The sequence below is a fragment of the Protopterus annectens genome, chromosome 7.part0 (genome assembly GCF_019279795.1).
Source record: "Protopterus annectens isolate FY-2018-M chromosome 7.part0, PAN1.0, whole genome shotgun sequence".
In the NCBI taxonomy this organism is placed as follows: domain Eukaryota; kingdom Metazoa; phylum Chordata; order Ceratodontiformes; family Protopteridae; genus Protopterus; species Protopterus annectens.
This window is the reverse complement of record NC_056739.1, coordinates 1,632,349,355-1,632,370,191: the sequence shown is the minus strand read 5'-3', so window position 1 is coordinate 1,632,370,191 and position 20,837 is coordinate 1,632,349,355. Positions and strand designations below refer to the sequence as shown.

At 36.8% G+C, this 20,837-nt stretch overlaps 1 protein-coding gene and 1 non-coding gene across 2 annotated transcripts in view; both read left to right on the top strand.

Moving 5' to 3' along the window:
* The window catches only part of BSN (bassoon presynaptic cytomatrix protein), a 2,988,702-nt gene that overhangs the window by 1,422,956 nt on the left and 1,544,909 nt on the right, over positions 1–20,837 (top strand). The gene's annotated exons all lie outside the window — the stretch shown is intronic.
* Positions 3,556–3,668, top strand: TRNAL-CAA. The gene is made up of 2 exons: positions 3,556–3,593; positions 3,623–3,668. It is a non-coding gene; the product is annotated as a tRNA-Leu (tRNA).

The following is a 20,837-nucleotide window of genomic DNA, read 5'->3' as shown; positions in this document are numbered from 1 at the left end:
TCCCACCTTTAAAAGTACACTTCTGAGCAGCCTGCATACTGCTTTCCATTCACAGTTAATGCAATTAGAAAAAAAACTGCTGCCTACTTTTTCTGGAGCTCCTATTTCTGTTATGAAATGTATAAGCTATATAAAGACACCCTAAAAGATTAAGATTTTACTTAACAGAATACATTTATTAGCTGATTCCTTTAAAATGTAAAAAAAATCCATATGAGGTTAAAATATCTATTAGTTTTCCTTTATAATTTTGAATTGCACACCCCCCCCATCTTTTTTTTTCAGTGTCTGGTTTTGGCGTGTTAGTTAAAAGAAAAGGTTAGATTTTGTGTTGTCCCCTTAGCTAAATCTGATGCTTTCACCACAGACCAGGCTTCTTATCTGAACTTTGGGGAGACCAGTTATTAGAGAGAGTGAGGAGATTAACTAATGCCTGTTTCTGAACTCTGTGCCACAATTTTACATACTGAGTTTCAGATTTACATAATGACAGACATTGCTGCCCCTGCTGATGCATAGCAGAATTCCTACATGTTCTTCAACCTAGTTGTATTTCTATCCTTGCATCACAATTAGTTTTTAACAGGACTTCTTTGTATGCATTAGCCCTAAATATACTTGAATTATAGGTTCATAGGTTAGTACTAGGCTAACTGCCCTTGTGGGCCATTTTAAGCCTAGCCAATTACTCTATGTGAGAATCAAACCCTGCACCTCGGGTCTCCAAGGTAAACACCTTAACCATTATGGAATTATACTTTTGTTTTTAACTAAAACCTCCTAACCTCTCATTAATAAATAATCTACCACTTGAGAGGTTTCAGCTAACAGAATATGTACTAATTAAAAATTCATGGTAACATTTTTGGAAATTGTATATATCAGTACTGAACAGCCATCCATCTTGCTGTAAGTAATTATAAAGCATTTGTTTACTCAGCATCCACATATAATTCTTGGCAAGTCTTTGTTGAATGTTGTTCAAATTAATCAGTTTGTAGTTGGTTTATACATGCTTTCAAATATACATATTAAGAAAAAGGACACAAAGAGCAGTGCTAATAACTTGTATATTTCAATCATCTGGGTAGAAGTTGAGTTATTGCTTTCAGTGCATGGTAGGGAGTGGGGAGATAAAGTATGTACTGCAAATCTGAAAGTCTTTGTAAGACTAAATTTTGGATCTTGTCCAAAAACATCAGATAACTTGTTTTCACATTTTAAAGTGGACTAGTACTTAATCTAAACTTTTTGTACTCTGTAGAAACTACAGTGTAAGGGACTAAAAAAACAAATATGAGTGTTTTTTTTTCTTTCCTCTTCTGGTTACTAGTTGGCCTGCATTCATGTCCTCTGTTACAGTTTGTGCTTCTGTTTCATCATCTCTGAGGTCACCTGTCTCACAGGTTATATCCCCTGTGTGCTTTACCTGGAAATCATGTTTTCAGGTTGGACAGACTCCACATTCATCTCCCAGACCAATCTCTACTCTTATCCGTTCAAACTTCTCTGCTGAGTCCCTTCAGATAAAACATGTATCTTCATTGTCTAAAACGTTTACAACATTCTTTGAATTTCCTTTGCAATCTCCTGTTTGTCATTGCCCAACCTCTTGGCTTTTTGAAAATGAAGGATGTATTTATAGCCACTGATCTGTTTAAGCAGGTATTCAATTAATGTGGACAGTTTGAATATTTGGCTGCTATGCCATCCAGAAATTATTTGCAATATCTTGGTGAATTAAAAGTAAATCAGAGGTACCGAACCATGTTATTCATGCATTGTTAAAATTATAACAGTTCTTCCTCCCTTATCTCTCACACAAATATATTGATATATTTATTTATCTATTAATAGTTAATAATATATATATATATATATATATATATATATATATATATATATATATATATATATATCAGGAACAACTTGTAAGAACTGGTCTGCTTTGTTTTTCTAGTAGAGATGGAGGGTATTAACCCAGGAGCAGAAGATGAAACATGCCAGTAGCCTATAGTGTTTGCACTCAGTCTTTGCTGTACTGATAGGTCATAGTGTAATACTAGGCAAAGATCTTCTGTTTCAAGATTTTTCATCTCCCCCGATGACAGGATTCACAACCGCAGTAGATTCAATGTCATTTCCTCTATAATTCCAAGGTTATTCCGAGGTTAGCTGTTCTACATCAATTTATTTGGTTCATTGGCATTACTGACAAATTGTAAATAAGATTTTATTATTGATAATAAGGGATACTGGAGGTCTAACATTGAGAAATTATATAAATTTAGTGTCAATCATTCATTCTTTCACTTATTTCCATTTGTTGACTAGGAAAGTCTGAGCTTGGAAAGTCAATTTTCACTAGAAGCTTGAGGAGAAAAGTTCCATATGAATGTAAAATCTGATACAAATAGAAACAGGTTAAACACAGTACAGAAAGCAGTATACTTCCAACAGGATCATCATTGAGTTAAGCTTAGAAAATCCATGCAAGTTTGATCCACTTTAGAGACAGCGGAAGTGGAATTGGTAATATTTTAGAAAAGAGTAAAGATGTGATATTGTTCAAGGCGGTAATTGTGAATAATTAGCATGAGCTTTGTGTTTAAATTAGTACCTACAAGTTAGAATGAGTATTTCATTTGGATTTACTTCATATAAAGCAGAGTAGTATGAATGTGGTTAGAAAACAAATGAGCAGTAGTATTCAAGGTTTAACACACAAACTTTTCTATGATGATATTACATGATGTCTTCATTTGTTAGAAAAAAAAGAGTCTGTATTTGATTCTGATTCAGTATCTGGTAGAATAGAGTTTCACAGTTTCATTATAACTAATCAGTATAGCAAATGTCCATAATTTGTTAGATTTAATACAAATGACTTGGTTCAGATTGAGAGATCTTAAGGATCTTGATGATTTGGACCCTTCTGTAAGGTTTTTGATAGTAGGATGGTTGCCGTTATATAGAAAATATTGTAAATTATTTTGAGTTGAGAAAATTTAATGGTATTTCACATCTCATGCTAATTTAGCTTAACTTAGTTATGCAAGGCAGTGATGTATTCTATTTAAATAGCTTGCTATAGTATCTATTGCCTCTGTAATTGCATTTTTGAAATCATGTTTTTTCATTTCACATGCTAGTGGTAACATATGAATATTTTTTCCAATATACTGAATAGTGTTGCCATAAACATTTCAACATACCAGGGTCACTAGAATTTTTTTATAGGTTAGAAACAGTAAAAAATAAAAACACAGTGAACTCCTGGTTAGGTACCTGTATAGTAAAAGGATTCAAAATAATGAAGTTGTATAAATCTTGGTGGCAGAGTGTCATACTGATTAAAGGCGGGATACAAGGGAAAACCAGTGCCAGGTATTTCTGTATGGTGGAAAGCTAAAGGTTTCCAAGACTGGTACAGAGATGGTAAAAGAATGAGGAAGTCGTTAGGTGTTTTTATTAGGTTTAAAGCTCAGGGCATCAAGAAGCAGTAGTAGAGGACATAAAACAGGGCTAACTGCCATGTGCACTGCATGCAGAATTACCAGGATGGCCGAGTGGTCTAAGGCGCCAGACTCAAGGATTAAACTCCTTCCAATGTTCATGGGGATTCTGGTCTCCATATGGAGGCATGGGTTCAAATCCCACTTCTGACAGGTGTGTTTCCTATGGCTTGCTTGACATCCTTACACTCTTAGTGGGAGGATGGCATAATGGTTAAGGTGTTTACCTGGCAAACACAAGGTGCAGGGATTGATTCTCACGTGGGGTAATTGGCTAGGCTTAAAATGGCCCACAAGGGGCAATTAGCCTAGTACTAACCTATAACCCAATGAGCATTACATGCCGCGGTGGTGCAGCGGTAGCATTGTTGCCTCACAGCAAGAGGTTTTCCCATTCAATTCTTGGCTGAAGTGCAGGGAGTGCCTTCTGTGTGGAGTCTGCATGTCCTCCCCGCAGTTGAGTGGCATTCAAAAGACATGCGTAAATGGGCGTGCCTTGGTTGGATGTCGAGTTGGCACCTCTGCGTTAGTGAAAATCTACTGCCAATCATTAGCAGACCAGAGTTCCGCTCTGGTGACCCCTAACTGGGAAAAGCCGAAAGACAAACAAACAACATCTATTTCACAACACTTTGGTGGTTTCAGTCATTAACAAGCATGCATGCAGTGGTATTTGAATCAATCATCTTCATTACTCTCATTCTGATAATGACCTAATGATGAGATATATAGCTAAAAGAAAATCATTTCTGCTGAAAAGTATGCCATGCCAGAGAGGCTTCAGTCCCTCATTTATTTTATACAAAGGTAAGGGGAATTTTATCCTACACGAGATTAGTTTATGAAGCTGAGCTCTTTCCATTAGAGGTGTTACATTATAAGACATGCATGACCTACAGAGTGATACTTAGAGTTAGTCAGCATTAGGTTTCCCAAGCATCAAATGCCCAAATCACAAGACACTGATTAACACACTATCAATGACTGTTTTCCATAACAAATCCGCCCAAGTGTAGTTTCTAAGTGTGCACCATGATGATTCCTTTCTCCTGGAAGATTTCTCCCTTCTTTGCTTTTATGTTTGAGTGACTGTGGAGTGGATACATACATATATATATATATATATATATATATATATATACATGCATATATTTATCACTTCAGTGGGTGTGAGTTGTGCAGAGAGACGCTTGCTCCCTTGCAAAAGATGCTTACAGATTCAGATTAAACCCGTGTAGTATTTTGGGCATTTGTAGTCAGTAATGTGGTTCCTTGGTGTCTTTGTCACTCAGGGGTCTTATAATGTACTGAATATTCATGATGTGACAGGCTGTATAGTTACTGTAAGAGTGAGGAAAAAATACAGCTCATTTAAAAGGATTTTACAGAATTTTCTCAAGTGTTAAATACATTTTAAAAGTCAATTTTCTAATAATCTGAATCTGTAAAACTAGAATAAAAAAGTTTTCTGTCTTGCCATTACTTGCTATCAAATTGAAATATGACTGATAAGGCAGAAAAGAGAACAAAATGGAAGAAGTGTTGCTGCAGTTCCTATAGCTATATCCAATAGTAGAGGCTGGCAGACAAAAATAGGTGCTGTTAGGCTTAAAGGAAGGGAGAATATTCCTACAAAGAAATAAGGTACGCTACATTAACTCTGGGCTCACTGCACTGCCTCTCCAGGCATTTACATTTGCAATTACAAATGACTGCCTTTTCCTCAGTCTTGCTTGACAGAAAATGCAGATGACTATATTTCTGAATGACATAAAATGGCATTTGGGACTTTCTGCAGTAAAAATCAACTCTAAGCAGAGATGCATGAAGATACCATTAACGAACTTTTTCTGTTACAGTGGTCAGAAATTCAGTTTAAAATCTTTTTTTGTGGTTGGAAGATAAAAGATTATCATAAATGAATAAAAACACAGCACCAGTGGGCTATCATTTTAAGAATATATGACTTTCACAACATAGCTGTATTATCTGAAAGCATTATCTCATAACAGCATGTATGCTGCAACATTCAAGGCATCCTTTCAGTTATATGTTCTAATCTGTAACCCACACAAATGTCCTTTTCAGTAATCAAGAGCAGACACATGTACTGAACTGGCAGCAAGATATTATTTCCAGATAATTTATTTCTGCTATAGCAGCTTCAGTAAAGCATTTCACTCATGTACGTGCAACATTTTGTTTTTACCATTAACATCTATCTTGGATGACTGCAGAGGAAGTGCGTTTATAGATTGTGCCTGAATATTCTTGCTTTCTTGATTATTCTTCGTTTAAAGGCATAATTATGTCAGATATTCTGTTTTACAGGATCTGCAAAGATTTGTGTACAATGTACATGCAATTGTGTCTTTCCCCCATTGTCAACAGAGCCTCTTTTTTGTTTTTCTTTTTTTTGTGTGTGTGTGTGTGTGTGTGTGTGTGTGTGTGTGTGTGTGTGTGTGTGTGTGTGTGTGTGTGTGTGTGTGTGTGTGTGTGCAGGGTCTTTGTATTGACTGACACCAGCTTTGAAAACTAGAAATGTTTTCAACCAGTGTCTCTCACAACCACACAGGATAGTGTCCTGGAACAAGTCTCCCTGTACTGCTTAGGCATGTGTTAACCCTAACTGTAACCACAACCCTAGAATAACTGCCCACACACACACACACACACACACACACACACACACACACACACACACACACACACACACACACACATACACACAGACATACACACAAACGTACACATTCAAAAAATGTAATTTCAGAGGCATTTTAACATTCCAACATAGTCACAATTCAGACTTTGAAGATCGACTATGCTATATTTTAGCTTTCTCCAGAAGGTGCTCTGTCTGTTTGTAGGATCTGTATGTGAACAGCCATAAAAGCACATGTGGAGTAGACAGAAGCCTGTACATTTTGCACTCAAAAGCCATATACCTGTATATATAAAACTGTTTTCAGATTTTTTTAAGACAATTTGCTAAGTATCTCACCTTATTAACACAGTGCAGAGCAAGTCCATCAGCCCCTTAATAAGCCCTGTTGAAACACTTTCTTCCAAAAGATGGAGCTTTCCTTTGAGAGCCATTGGAATGTTCAGATAATGATGTACTTTGGGGGAAGAAGGCAAGTGGTGGAGAAGCAGTTACCTTTGGTATGACAGAACCGTTAACTGTGCAGTTACTTTATAAGTCAGTAATCCAAAGTATAACCCTACTAAGCAAGCTGGAGTACCTCATCATATGCTGCTCTTGGAAGACAAAGATACTTGTGATCTGAAGTGTATTGCTCAACCGCAAGCTACAGAGAGTGACAGCTGAGAAGGACTGCTGATGAGATTTATTGGTGCTGCTCTATTTATTCATTAACATTTCACTGTGTCAGTCTCTCACATTGCTCCAACTATTAAGATGCACCCTGAGTGTGTGTTAGTAATTAGTATGCAATGTAGCTGTTATGAAGTCCTGGGTGCCCAAGCTGTTGATCACACCTGTATCCCAAGCAGAGAAGGTAGGGTGCCCAAATGTTACCATAGGCCATAGGGTGGTGTCAGTCTCTCACATTGCTCCAACTATTAAGATGCACCCTGAGTGTGTGTTAGCAATTAGTATGCAATGTAGCTGTTATGAAGTCCTGGGTACCCAAGCTGTTGATCACACCTGTATCCCAAGCAGCAAAGGTAGGATGCCCAAATGTTACCATAGGCCATAGGGTGGTGTCAGTCTCTCACATTGCTCCAACTATTAAGATGCACCCTGAGTGTGTGTTAGTAATTAGTATGCAATGTAGCTGTTATGAAGTCGTGGGTGCCCAAGCTGTTGATCACACCTGTATCCCAAGCAGAGATGGTAGGATGCCCAAATGTTACCATAGGCCATAGGGTGGCTTATCGTTATCCTTTTTAACGTTGACATTTTTATTGCTAGAAATATAATGCAATTTTCATCAATACTCTTTACATGGAGATTTTCACATATAATATACAATTCCATAGTTGCCTACCAAGCTGTACAATCTGTTTGTCTTGGTGCTGATAACTCCAATTCACATCTTTGATATTCTAATTCAATCAACATATTCTCTTCTCAAATATAACCTCAACCCCCCCACCACCACCACCATGGACTGTACTTTGGGTTTTCCTCCACAAAGCTCCCCCTTCTTACACATTTTATGTTGTATCAATCACCAGATTCAAAGTTCTGACTACTACTTTTCCCTGCACTTCAATTTTCTGAAATTTTCCCCATTTGGGTATGGTGTCCCTTACGTCTGGCAATCATTTCACTTGTGTTTATTACTAACTACTTCTTTATTTATTACTAACTACTGCTTTATTTATTACTAACTACTCCTTTATTTATTACTAACTACTCCTTTATTTTTTACTAACTACTCCTTTATTTATTACTAACTACTCCTTTATTTATTACTAACTACTCCTTTATTGCTATAAATACTATTCTCCTCCCTTTGCCACTCCAACAGACAGTATGGAAGAGGAAAAAACAATGACCAACTAGTCCTGTACTAATGTTCAAACTGTTATGCTAAATAAATGTTAACAGTTTTAACACTGAGAGGCATATCTCACAGCTGTTCCATATGTTTAAAGAATCCTGATATTACCTCAAAATGTTGCTCTGTCCGTTCTAAAGTTAGTGACTTTCTGAAAAAAAATGGTTGATTACAGTCAACGAATAATAACACTCGTTGCATTTATAAACCTCCTTTTTGTCAGAAAATGCACACTATTTGGGGTTCTCTCACTCTGTCATCTTACTTTCATCCTTTGTCCCCACTTGCTTTTGGCTGTGTCCCTGATTATGAGTTATGTTGTCCCTGATTCCAGACATAACAGTTTATGAGTTATGTTGTCCCTGATTCCAGACATAACAGTTTATGAGTTATCTTGTCTCTGATTCCAGACATAACAGTTTATGAGTTACACTGGACTGCGTTTTTAACTTGTGTACTGATTACAAACATGAAGCACCACCAGAAAGGCCATAACAGCAGACAGCAGATATGGCATATATGCCATATGATATGTCTGGGCAACATCAAAGAAAATTGTTAGCAGCAAAATATTAAGGTTAAAGAGTGCTACATGTATGTAATGAAGAACCAAACAAGTGCCAGTGATTTACAGACTAATGCTGATTTAGAAAACCAGTCCTGGCCTAGAAGACTGTGGAAGAGTGCAGCCACAATCTTTTGACAGTGTCAGTGGTTTAACAGGTAGCATACTAATCCCTAATGCTAGAAGATCTCAAGAAACTGCTGGTTCTATTCCCACACTAGGTGCTTAGATACATTTTCTAGCAATAACACTGCAGGGTCGCATAAGGGAGGTGCTGCACTCCTGATTGTGCCATCCTTTGGATGAGACATTAAACCATGGTCCCATCTGCCTGAGATTTTAGTATCTCAGGTGGATGTAAACATAGACGGCCTTAAGCAGAGGCCAACTAGGCAGCTGCCTAGGGTGCTGCTGTAGCAGGGGCACTTTTTCGGTATTTATTTGGTGTAGGTAGACCAGGATGGGGGCACCAGGTGATGTGGTGGGGGGCCCCATGGAGCCCTTTTGCTTAGGGCACCAGTTGACCTAAGGCTGCTCCTGGATGTAAAACATCCCACTGCACTTATCAAATAGACTAAGGATAGATTATTTTCATACTCAGTTCACATCCTACACATTTTACAAATTTACAGACAATTATAAGTACTATTTTATGAATCTTTTCAATTTTGTCTTAACTTTTAGCTTTGTGCATTCAATAATTACCATATCAAATCTTGTTCATGCCCACTTTCTGAAAATGACATATAACATTCTTACAGAAAACCTTTTTCTGTAATCTTTTAACCATTTTACTTTCTAAAAATTCATATGTAGATGTCTCCTGTACTCCTCAAAAAGTATATGATGTTTATGATATATAACACAAACCCTTTAACTGGAAGTTTGTCTGTCATCAGCATCCATAAAAAAAGAAACCTCTTGCATTGTTCTCTTTTCCAGGACCTTCTCCTTCTGTTTTATAGCATATTTAACTTCACCTCATGAATCTCCTTAAGTTTGAGTACAATTAAGACATTGGTGTTTCATGCCATTTCCTAACTCTTATTCATTTATCTCAGTATTCAATTTTCATAACATTATCCTCTTTTGATACTAATATATTTCTCCATTATCTTTATCATACATTTCAAAATCTATGTAGGTTGATAATAACCTCCTTCACGGAAGGCAGGGATGGGGGTGGGGGGCAGCTCCAACCAAGATGGCAGCATAATTTAGATAGCTGCAGTGATGGGTATGACAGATTAATCTACAGCCCAGGCTACTTCCCTGCATTCTAAGCTTAACAGAGACAAATGGAGCCAAAGAATTTGGTATCCATTTTATAACAGTTCAAAGCCATGAACTGGATAATAAGCAAGCCTTACTTGTCAAAGTCTATCACTGAAATGAAGGCCTACCATAAAATGGAAAAAAAATGTCAATATCAACTCACACAAGTGTTGACAACAAACTCCAGGAAATGTCTTATCGAGTCACATTATTACAACATGAGAGTCCCAAGCAGAAGAATGGGCTAAAAGAATTGGAAACAAGGTTGCTATCTTAAAATGGATGATTTGGAGAGGTGCTCACTGAGATGAACCTTAAGTATCCTAGGTGTGCCAGACATCATCCCAGAAAGGGATTTAAGAAAGTGTGTTAATCAGTCTAGAATCCCATTAAACACAGAACAGTCTAATTCAAAATAGCTGTAAATACAATAAGTCATTGAGGAAAGTTAAGCCTGTTTCTACTGCCATAGTTTCCAAAACAGCTGCACAGCCAGAAAAAAAGTCATTTCCCACATTAGGAATCAAATACAGGTCCAGAATTACTATCGTAGCATGATATATAGAGTCAGCTCCTGAAAGAGAGGGAAACGTTGTTATGACATGAAGAACAGGTATTCACAGCAACCATTTTAAGAAGGGGGATTTTATGCTGGTTTGATGATGAGACTAACCCAAAGTTTATAGTGTGGTTCTTCTGAGACAGGAAGCCTAAAAGCTATGTAAAAGAAATTAAGAATAAAATGGGTCATAGTCTGACTAAAAAAGTTGAAATGCGAAAATCATTAAACATTTCTATCAACACTTACGGTATATTTTGCCTAAGGGAAGGAGCCACTTGGTGTCTACCTCACAGATAGGTTTAGATATTATTGATTAGCTTGATCCCAAAGGGAGGAAATAGCTACAGAAATTGTGTCAGTTGAGGTTCAAGATGCAGTGAAATCAGTGAAGCATAGTAAATTAGCTTGGCTAGATAGCTACGCTGCTGAACTAAATAAGTGAGGAAAGATGGCCTTATGGGACCTATGGAGGAAATTAGCATGTATGTTTGACAGAACAACAGAAGAGGGCAAAATAGCACAGCCATTGATGCAAGCTACCGTCATTCTTACTGAGAAGGGGATATCCAAGGTGTAGGTAGCAGAGTTGAGACTAATATCATTGATAAACCTGGATACCAGAATCCTTACAAAACTATTAGCTGGTAGACTAGCTAAGCTGCTGTCAATGTTGATATCACCAGATCTAAATGCATTTATTAAGAACTGACAAATCGACGATAATTGGTGTTCTATTTTTTACAAAATGTGGCCAGTAAATTAAAGGATGTTTTGGGTTGGTATTGTTTGACATCATAGTAAAATAAGTCAAAGATTTATAAACTACACTATTACAATCCAATTTGAAATTCTCTGACCTGGGACCATTATTGAGGTGAATGAGGGACTCATTTGGTATTTCCATGCTGCTGATAAAGGAATCAGCAGTGCAGCTTCACAATGGGTTTAAGGGAACTGGAGCAGTAAGGAAAAGGCATCAGTGTCTTTCTGTTGTTTGCAGATGACTCTATAATACTTAGCTTTTATACTGATAATGCAATTCAAACTGTATTGAACATTTTTGCAGATTCTGAACAACTTTCTGTACTCCAATGAAATGCAAATAGGACAGCAGTACTTATCTTATAACAGGGAGAAGGGAAAGTTCCAGGGGGTCTATCAGATGAAATAACTAGTGCTATACATTACAGGGACCCTTGAGGCAACCATAGCCACAAATCTACAAATCATGACAGAGAATGTACTTCTATTACAGCCGAAGTCTCTGGAGAAGTTCAATATCTTGCCAGAATAAAATTATGATACTTCCAGTTTGTTATATTTACTGAGATGTATACCACTTCTGCTTAATCATAAGTGTCTTTTCAGGTAGCAAAACATTATCAATGAGGCTATTCTAGGGAAAATTAATATGTAAATTGCACTAAAACAGCTAATGGCTGAATTAAGTGCAGGGGGGGACTTCCCAGTCTGTCCAGATATGTCCTGCCATTTAATTTAGCTCGACTTTCTAGTCTAAATTCCAGTGAGTGTGTTTTGTGTAATATCATCAGATACAATTTGACAACCATGGGGTCTTTCCAAACTTGTGGTTATTGCTTTGGGAAGGACAGTTAGAGACACTTGAGATATATATTGGGGCTTTGGTCCTATGAATACAATTAGAGGTCACCCAAAGGTTGTATATGTAAGTGGATGCAGTGCAACAACAACAGAATCTTTTGCCTCAGGACCAGATGTCTTAGACACATTGTGTCATGGTAAAGGAACTAAAGCTGGGGAAGGAAAATGGGTAGAAGATTATCTCACCTGCCATGAATCAAGAAGAGGAGTGTTTCCACAAATGTCAATTGTATTCCATGTAGGAAGATTTAAGAGGGTCACTAGGAGACGTGGGAGAATAGCATGCTGGGAAGTTTGAAAGGGGTTAAAAATGGACAAGGTAGTTTGATTGATAATAATTTCTAAAGCAGCAGAACAGTTAGTGCTAAACTCAGACAGATCTGGATACTTAAAGAAGATTTACTATTTGCTGTAGATATTTCCTCATGTTTCAAGTTTGAGAGCTACATAGATATTAATGTTAGATATGATAATCAATGAACCCTGGCAATGATTAGGCTATGGCAGAGTGCAGAGTACAGTCTACCATGCAGATCTTAAGTTTAATGGATGATACAAGTATGTTGTGTGTTTTATTCTGTTGGCGCATTGTTTTTGGGGTGTTATCTGTTTGTACTGGATTGTAATTGTGTGGAGACTGTAGTGCATAAATTGTACTTATTACTGTATATTATGTTTTCAAGTAAAAATGCAATAAAAATATAATTTAAAAAATTCCTTCCTTAGTCTTTCCTCTTTTTAAGGGATTTAACCTCAATCACCATATTGCAGAAAATGTTATTTGCAATAATTCTCTTATTTTTCCATTAGGAGCATACAGACTCTTCTCAAATAGCTCACCTTTCCTAGTACCACAGAATTTAATAAGTGCACATTATTTTTGAAAGATACATTGTCTTACCCCCACATCTTCATCTGTCTGCTTAACCATCTATTCACCAAAATCCTCTTAGTTCCATATCATGTGCCATTTGCAGTAAACAAAAGAATCCGGAGGCAGCGCACACAATCCGCACTTTATTCAAAGAGTGTAAAGTCCAAAACTTAGTCACAAAGTCCGTAAACGCTATTAAACATCCAGTACATGCGTTTTCGTCAGCCTATAGCTTAGACTTCATCAGACAAGGTACATTAACTAATTAACCATTATATAAGGAAATACAAATGAAAAGACCAATGAAAAACAAGCATCTAAATTAAAACCAATAAAAGTAATGACAGTCTAAGGAGCTCATTATAATAAAATTATAAGTGATTAAAACTATCAAAACCATGTATAAAAAAATTTTTTTCTCTTTTAAAATAATTCCAATATTTAAAAGCAGAGGTATTGATTAAAAAATATTGTAGTTAATTAGGTTTCTAAACCCACAATAGAATGAAGCTGTTTGGTTACAAACTGATTGTTGTATTTATGTGCACAATGATTTTAGTAGGTACATAAAAACAGAAGCACAGACAACAGTGCCCTCTACTGTTCATTAGAAATAGTTGATGGGTTTCAAACTTTAATTGATCTCAATTTGAGAGCTGGAATTATTGAGATACATTCATTTAAGCCTGGTAATTTGTTGGCTTCTAATAATATTTGCCAATAAAGTTCCCTGTATTCAAGCCATTCTTCCCAGGGACCTCCTCTTATTTCTTTTTTAACTTGTTCTAAAACAAAAAAGGAGAATGTGGCTTCCTTACAGTTCTTTGTGTGTTTGAACAAAGCATTGGTGTCCTTTGCTTTTTGTATCTCATATAAGTGTTCATAAATCCGCCTCTTCAATACTCTTTCAGTTTTCCCAACGTAGTACGAACTGCATTTTGTGCACATTGCAAGGTAAACCACTCCCTGGGACTCACAGTTAAAAAAAACAGTGCTATAAATATTAATATCCCTTACTTCAATATAGATTTCTCTTTTGTTGGAAATGTAGGGACATTGTTTACAGTGCCCACAATGAAATGTTCCATATGAGGTGTTACTAAGCCATGCCCTCTCTCCATGATGGTGAGGATCTTTTGTGAGATTGTTTTCTAAAACTTTTTTTATACTACGTGCGTTTTTATATACCATTTTTGGTGTTTTTCCTTTTATGTTCGGTATATCTGAGAATGAGATGAATTTTTCCCACTCTGTAAGAATCATGCTTTTTATCTTGGAATTGAAGCCATTAAATTCCAAGATAAGTGCTGATTGGTAATCAGAATCAACTGAGGTGTGATTTATGTTTATGTTTGTCTGACCCTTAGTGGTGTGCTCACTTAAGGCTTTGTCATTTAGACAGCCTTTTATAGGCTTAAATTTGGTCTGTCTGTGTTGTTCAACTTCCGTTCTAATATCTTTTATGAACTCGAGTGGGTATCCTCTGGCAAGGAACATGGCTTCTAGGGTGTTGCATTCCACATAAAAATCTTCGTCCTTGCTTGTCATTCGACAACCTCTAACAAATTGTCCTTTGACAATATTTCTTTTGCAATGGGGGGGGGGTGTGCACTAAGAAAGTGCAGGTAGGAATTGCAGAACGTGTTTTTCCGGAATATTTTGGTCTCAAAATCTTTAGAAATTTTGTTCTTTTGGACCTCCACATCCAAGTATTGAAGTCTGTCCACCGAGCTTGTGTGTGTAAAGCTCAAAAATGAGGTGGTGTGGTTGATATACTCCAAAAAGAGAGATAATTTATCACTACCCCCAGTCCAAAAGATAACAATATCGTCAAGAAAACGTCGATATAAGGACCAATATTGTTGAAATTCTGAATTCAAAATGTAGTTCAATTCCCAACTTGCAAGAACAATGTTGGCATAAGTTGGTGCACACGCCGCCCCCATTGCTACCCCTTTTGTTTGCTGGAAAAATTCTCCATTGAATGTTAGAAAATTATATTTCAAAATGTTATCCATAAGTCCCACTACGGCAACCTTTTCTATGTGTGTTAAGGTGTTGTCCAAAAAGATAATGTCCTCAAAGATCTTCATTCCTTCATTGTGTGGGATACAAGTGAAAAGGTCCACCACATCAATGGTAACAAAAATTAAATTCTCCGAATAGAGGGTGGATGTAATATTCCTAAGTAGGTCCCATGAGTCTTTCAGTATATGACCAAAGTTGTTGCAAATATGTTTGATCTTATTGTCAACAAATTTGGCCATAGGCAGCGTCTTTGAGCAATCAGCCGACACGATTGGTCTGAGTGGTGGGTCGCTTACATTCTTGTGGACCTTCGGAATACCGAATATTATTGGGACCTTGGGTTTAGGCACTGATAAAAATTTATACATGTTGTTATTAATTGTTCCTTCAATAATCATATGATCAAGTGCCATATCTATCTTTTGATAAGCCACTTCGACCTCATCCATGGAAACATTTCTATACTTTGTTTCTTCACGAAGAATATTGTTCATTTTTCCTTCGTATATAATGTTCTCCATTATAACTACTCCACCTCCCTTATCTGGTTTCATGATTCTGATTGATGTGTTCTTCTTTAATTCTTCTAGTGTTGCATATTCCTCCTTTGTTAAGTTATACCTTAAGTGATGTTGTTTAAATTCTTTTCGAATCTCATTTTCCAAGACCATCTCAAGATTTTTCAGTTGTGGGAGGAGCGGGGGGTTGTAAATGCTACGTCTTGTAAGACCACAGTGTGGTTGTTCAGTGTTTGATGATACAGAAGGTAAAATAGCTTTCAAATTTATTTTCCTAAGAAACAGCTTCATATCAATTATAGTTTTAACTAGGTCTCCTCGGGAACTTGGAATGAATTTAAATCCTTTGCTGAGGAGATCAAAGTGTCCCTTGTTTAAAATAATATTGCTAAAATTGTAAATGGAAAAGTTGTTAAGGGAATGTGTAGTACCTGTATGTAAGATCTCAGTATCTCCATCAGTGTCACCCTCAGTGTCAGATGCAGAGAGGGTTAAAGGACTAGTGAGTGGGGGAACAGTAAGTGGGGGAACAGTAGTGGTGGGGGTATAGAGGGTGTTCCTTAGTACCTCCCTCTCCCCCTTCTTCCTCCCCCCCTCTGAAAATTCTGGGGGCCTTGCCCTTTTCTGTGAACATTATATGGTAACTCTAGGTCCTCTAATGGGGGAAATTCATTATCATAGTCCTCAAAAACCCATTCTGTGTTTTTGTTTTTATATTGACCTTTATAATTGTTACCTCTCATGTAGTCAGTCTGGTTTTTGACATTGTGTGCGTTTCCCCTGAAAGGCGGTGATGGGTAATTCGCATTGTTTTTATATTCATCCAAGTCCCTCTTAAGTTTATTAATTTTCCTCTGCTCTAGCGTTTTACATTTTGCATCTATTTCTAGCCTTAAATTAAAATATTTGTCCTTTTCCTGTTTTTTTTCGAAGAACAAATCATGTTTGATAAAATTATCTAAGACAAAGATTTCATCCTCAAGGTCTGCTAACTGTTTAGTGTTTTCTTTAATAATGCGTCGTAAAATATCCAGACCACATCTGTTAAATATATCTATAAGGTCTTTATGATATGCAGTCCCTATTTCAACATTATTAGGGTATTTCCAAACCCTGAGCCCCTTAGGTACAATATTATGCTTAATGCAAGTTGTAAGATACAAATTTTCAATGCATAGCATTTTGTATTTGTACATACATTTGTTCAATTTATCTAATTTAACACTATAGGAGTCACCATCCTGTGGTGAATCATCATTATTTGTAGAAATGTTAAATCCACGCTGGTTATGTAGCCAGTCAGTTAAATTGTCATTGTTAAGATACTCATTAAGTGATGGAATCGGAACAGTACCTGGAGCATTGCTGCCCGTAGCGTTAGGAGTAGTCCCAACACGCCCATTGATAGCTTGTGCTCCAGAAGAAAGTTCTGCTGTTGTTACAGAACCCAAAATCGCTGGTGTATTGGCAGGGTCAAATGTGCCACCGTTCGGTTCTGCCCCATCTTCGGACGTAGAGCCGGAATCATGATACAGCCTTTTCCTCTTCTGTTTGGTTCCTCTCAACCTTTCGGTCCCTTCCTGTTTGTTAGATACGTCCGTTGACTTCCTGCCAGTCAAAGTAAAGCACATCGGCGTGAGTAACTCGATCAGCTCAGTGAGCTGTCCGATCAGCTTGCGAGTTTGCCCCACTTCCTCACGGCAAGATAAGTGTGAGCTGTCTGCCATAGCTGTGCTCCCAACCAAGAAAACAGCCAAAAGGAGCCAGCAAAACACAAAACTGATAAACAAAAGAATCCGGAGGCAGCGCACACAATCCGCACTTTATTCAAAGAATGTAAAGTCCAAAACTTAGTCACAAAGTCCGTAAACGCTATTAAACATCCAGTACATGCGTTTTCGTCAGCCTATAGCTTAGACTTCATCAGACAAGGTACATTAACTAATTAACCATTATATAAGGAAATACAAATGAAAAGACCAATGAAAAACAAGCATCTAAATTAAAACCAATAAAAGTAATGACAGTCTAAGGAGCTCATTATAATAAAATTATAAGTGATTAAAACTATCAAAACCATGTATAAAAAATTGTTTTCTCTTTTAAAATAATTCCAATATTTAAAAGCAGAGGTATTGATTAAAAAATATTGTAGTTAATTAGGTTTCTAAACCCACAATAGAATGAAGCTGTTTGGTTACAAACTGATTGTTGTATTTATGTGCACAATGATTTTAGTAGGTACATAAAAACAGAAGCACAGACAACAGTGCCCTCTACTGTTCATTAGAAATAGTTGATGGGTTTCAAACTTTAATTGATCTCAATTTGAGAGCTGGAATTATTGAGATACATTCATTTAAGCCTGGTAATTTGTTGGCTTCTAATAATATTTGCCAATAAAGTTCCCTGTATTCAAGCCATTCTTCCCAGGGACCTCCTCTTATTTCTTTTTTAACTTGTTCTAAAACAAAAAAGGAGAATGTGGCTTCCTTACAGTTCTTTGTGTGTTTGAACAAAGCATTGGTGTCCTTTGCTTTTTGTATCTCATATAAGTGTTCATAAATCCGCCTCTTCAATACTCTTTCAGTTTTCCCAACGTAGTACGAACTGCATTTTGTGCACATTGCAAGGTAAACCACTCCCTGGGACTCACAGTTAAAAAAACCAGTGCTATAAATATTAATATCCCTTACTTCAATATAGATTTCTCTTTTGTTGGAAATGTAGGGACATTGTTTACAGTGCCCACAATGAAATGTTCCATATGAAGTGTTATTAAGGCATGCCCTCTCCCCGTGATGGTGAGGATCTTTTGTGAGATTGTTTTCTAAAACTTTTTTTATACTACGTGCGTTTTTATATACCATTTTTGGTGTTTTTCCTTTTATGTTCGGTATATCTGAGAATGAGATGAATTTTTCCCACTCTGTAAGAATCATGCTTTTTATCTTGGAATTGAAGCCATTAAATTCCAAGATAAGTGCTGATTGGTAATCAGAATCAACTGAGGTGTGATTTATGTTTATGTTTGTCTGACCCTTAGTGGTGTGCTCACTTAAGGCTTTGTCATTTAGACAGCCTTTTATAGGCTTAAATTTGGTCTGTCTGTGTTGTTCAACTTCCGTTCTAATATCTTTTATGAACTCGAGTGGGTATCCTCTGGCAAGGAACATGGCTTCTAGGGTGTTGCATTCCACATAAAAATCTTCGTCCTTGCTTGTCATTCGACAACCTCTAACAAATTGTCCTTTGACAATATTTCGTTTGCAATGGGGGGGGGGGGGTGTGCACTAAGAAAGTGCAGGTAGGAATTGCAGAACGTGTTTTTCCGGAATATTTTGGTCTCAAAATCTTTAGAAATTTTGTTCTTTTGGACCTCCACATCCAAGTATTGAAGTCTGTCCACCGAGCTTGTGTGTGTAAAGCTCAAAAATGAGGTGGTGTGGTTGATATACTCCAAAAAGAGAGATAATTTATCACTACCCCCAGTCCAAAAGATAACAATATCGTCAAGAAAACGTCGATATAAGGACCAATATTGTTGAAATTCTGAATTCAAAATGTAGTTCAATTCCCAACCTGCAAGAACAATGTTGGCATAAGTTGGTGCACACGCCGCCCCCATTGCTACCCCTTTTGTTTGCTGGAAAAATTCTCCATTGAATGTTAGAAAATTATATTTCAAAATGTTATCCATAAGTCCCACTACGGCAACCTTTTCTATGTGTGTTAAGGTGTTGTCCATAAAGATGATGTCCTCAAAGATCCTCATTCCTTCATTGTGTGGGATACAAGTGAAAAGGTCCACCACATCAATGGTAACAAAAATTAAATTCTCCGAATAGAGGGTGGATGTAATATTCCTAAGTAGGTCCCATGAGTCTTTCAGTATATGACCAAAGTTGTTGCAAATATGTTTGATCTTATTGTCAACAAATTTGGCCATAGGCAGCGTCTTTGAGCAATCAGCCGACACGATCGGTCTGAGTGGTGGGTCGCTTACATTCTTGTGGACCTTCGGAATACCGAATATTATTGGGACCTTGGGTTTAGGCACTGATAAAAATTTATACATGTTGTTATTAATTGTTCCTTCAATAATCATATGATCAAGTGCCATATCTATCTTTTGATAAGCCACTTCGACCTCATCCATGGAAACATTTCTATACTTTGTTTCTTCACGAAGAATATTGTTCATTTTTCCTTTTGCAGTAACCTAAAAAAATTTTCATTTATCCCATATCTCTTAAAATATTACATAGCTGATATATGATGTTATCAGGTAACCTCACTACATTACAAGTCAGCAATATAGTATTTTCTTGACCATACAATATCAATGGTGGCTGGTGACTTCAAATCAAAGTGGGAGCTGCAGGATACAGCTGAATGGGTGTGGCCAACTAGAAAGGGGTGTGGTCAACTACAAAGGAACAAAGCTATGTTACAGTAGAATCAACCATGATGATGCTTACCAATTTATATAAAATAACTGCTCATTCACTATTGTGCATGCTGAACAGTCTACCAATATATTAAAAATGTTTTAAACAAACATTCAGTATATACATAAATAGATATAAATTAACATACATTAAGAATTAGTCATAAACTTGCTAATTATTTTACATTCATCTTAAAGTACAAACAGAAACGTGTTGTAATTTTTCACAGCTGGAATTAGAACAACAGTAAACAGAAGGGCCATTTGTTTCATTCATACACAGCCCAAATTTCTATTGCCTCCCTCACCCACAGTATCTAATTTGATCTTGCCAGATTAAAACAAAAACAAAAACAAAAAATGACACCATCATTAAGGTGAGTATTCTTTTTTTTCACATAAACAATACTCAGAGGTCAGAGCTTGTGGTCAATCTTACTTCATTCAAATGCACATTACTCTTTCAATGCAAAACAGAACTGCACTCATTCCATTCACACATAAGCATTGCCACCATCCCAACTGCCTTCACAGAGAATTTGCTTTGAGCCTACAAGGTTTAAAATAAGACATGGTTACATTACAGTATTTCTTTTACATGACATAGTCAAGAACTTGCACATGATCTTATTTCAATTCACCCATACACACTTTAGTCATGCAAGAATAGAGCTTGTTTCAACAACAAAATTGTGACAAACCATCCAAATGTATCTTGACTAACCCTGCAAAAGATATTAGGTTAAAAAACATATGTCATCCACAAATGCCCCCCCCCCCCCCCCCCCCAGAACACAGTGCATACCTAGCATCTCTTTTACTCCTGCCAGGATATTAGATTAAAAAATAAATAAATAAATAAATAAAAGAAAGTCATCAAAAGCCCTCCAAACACATA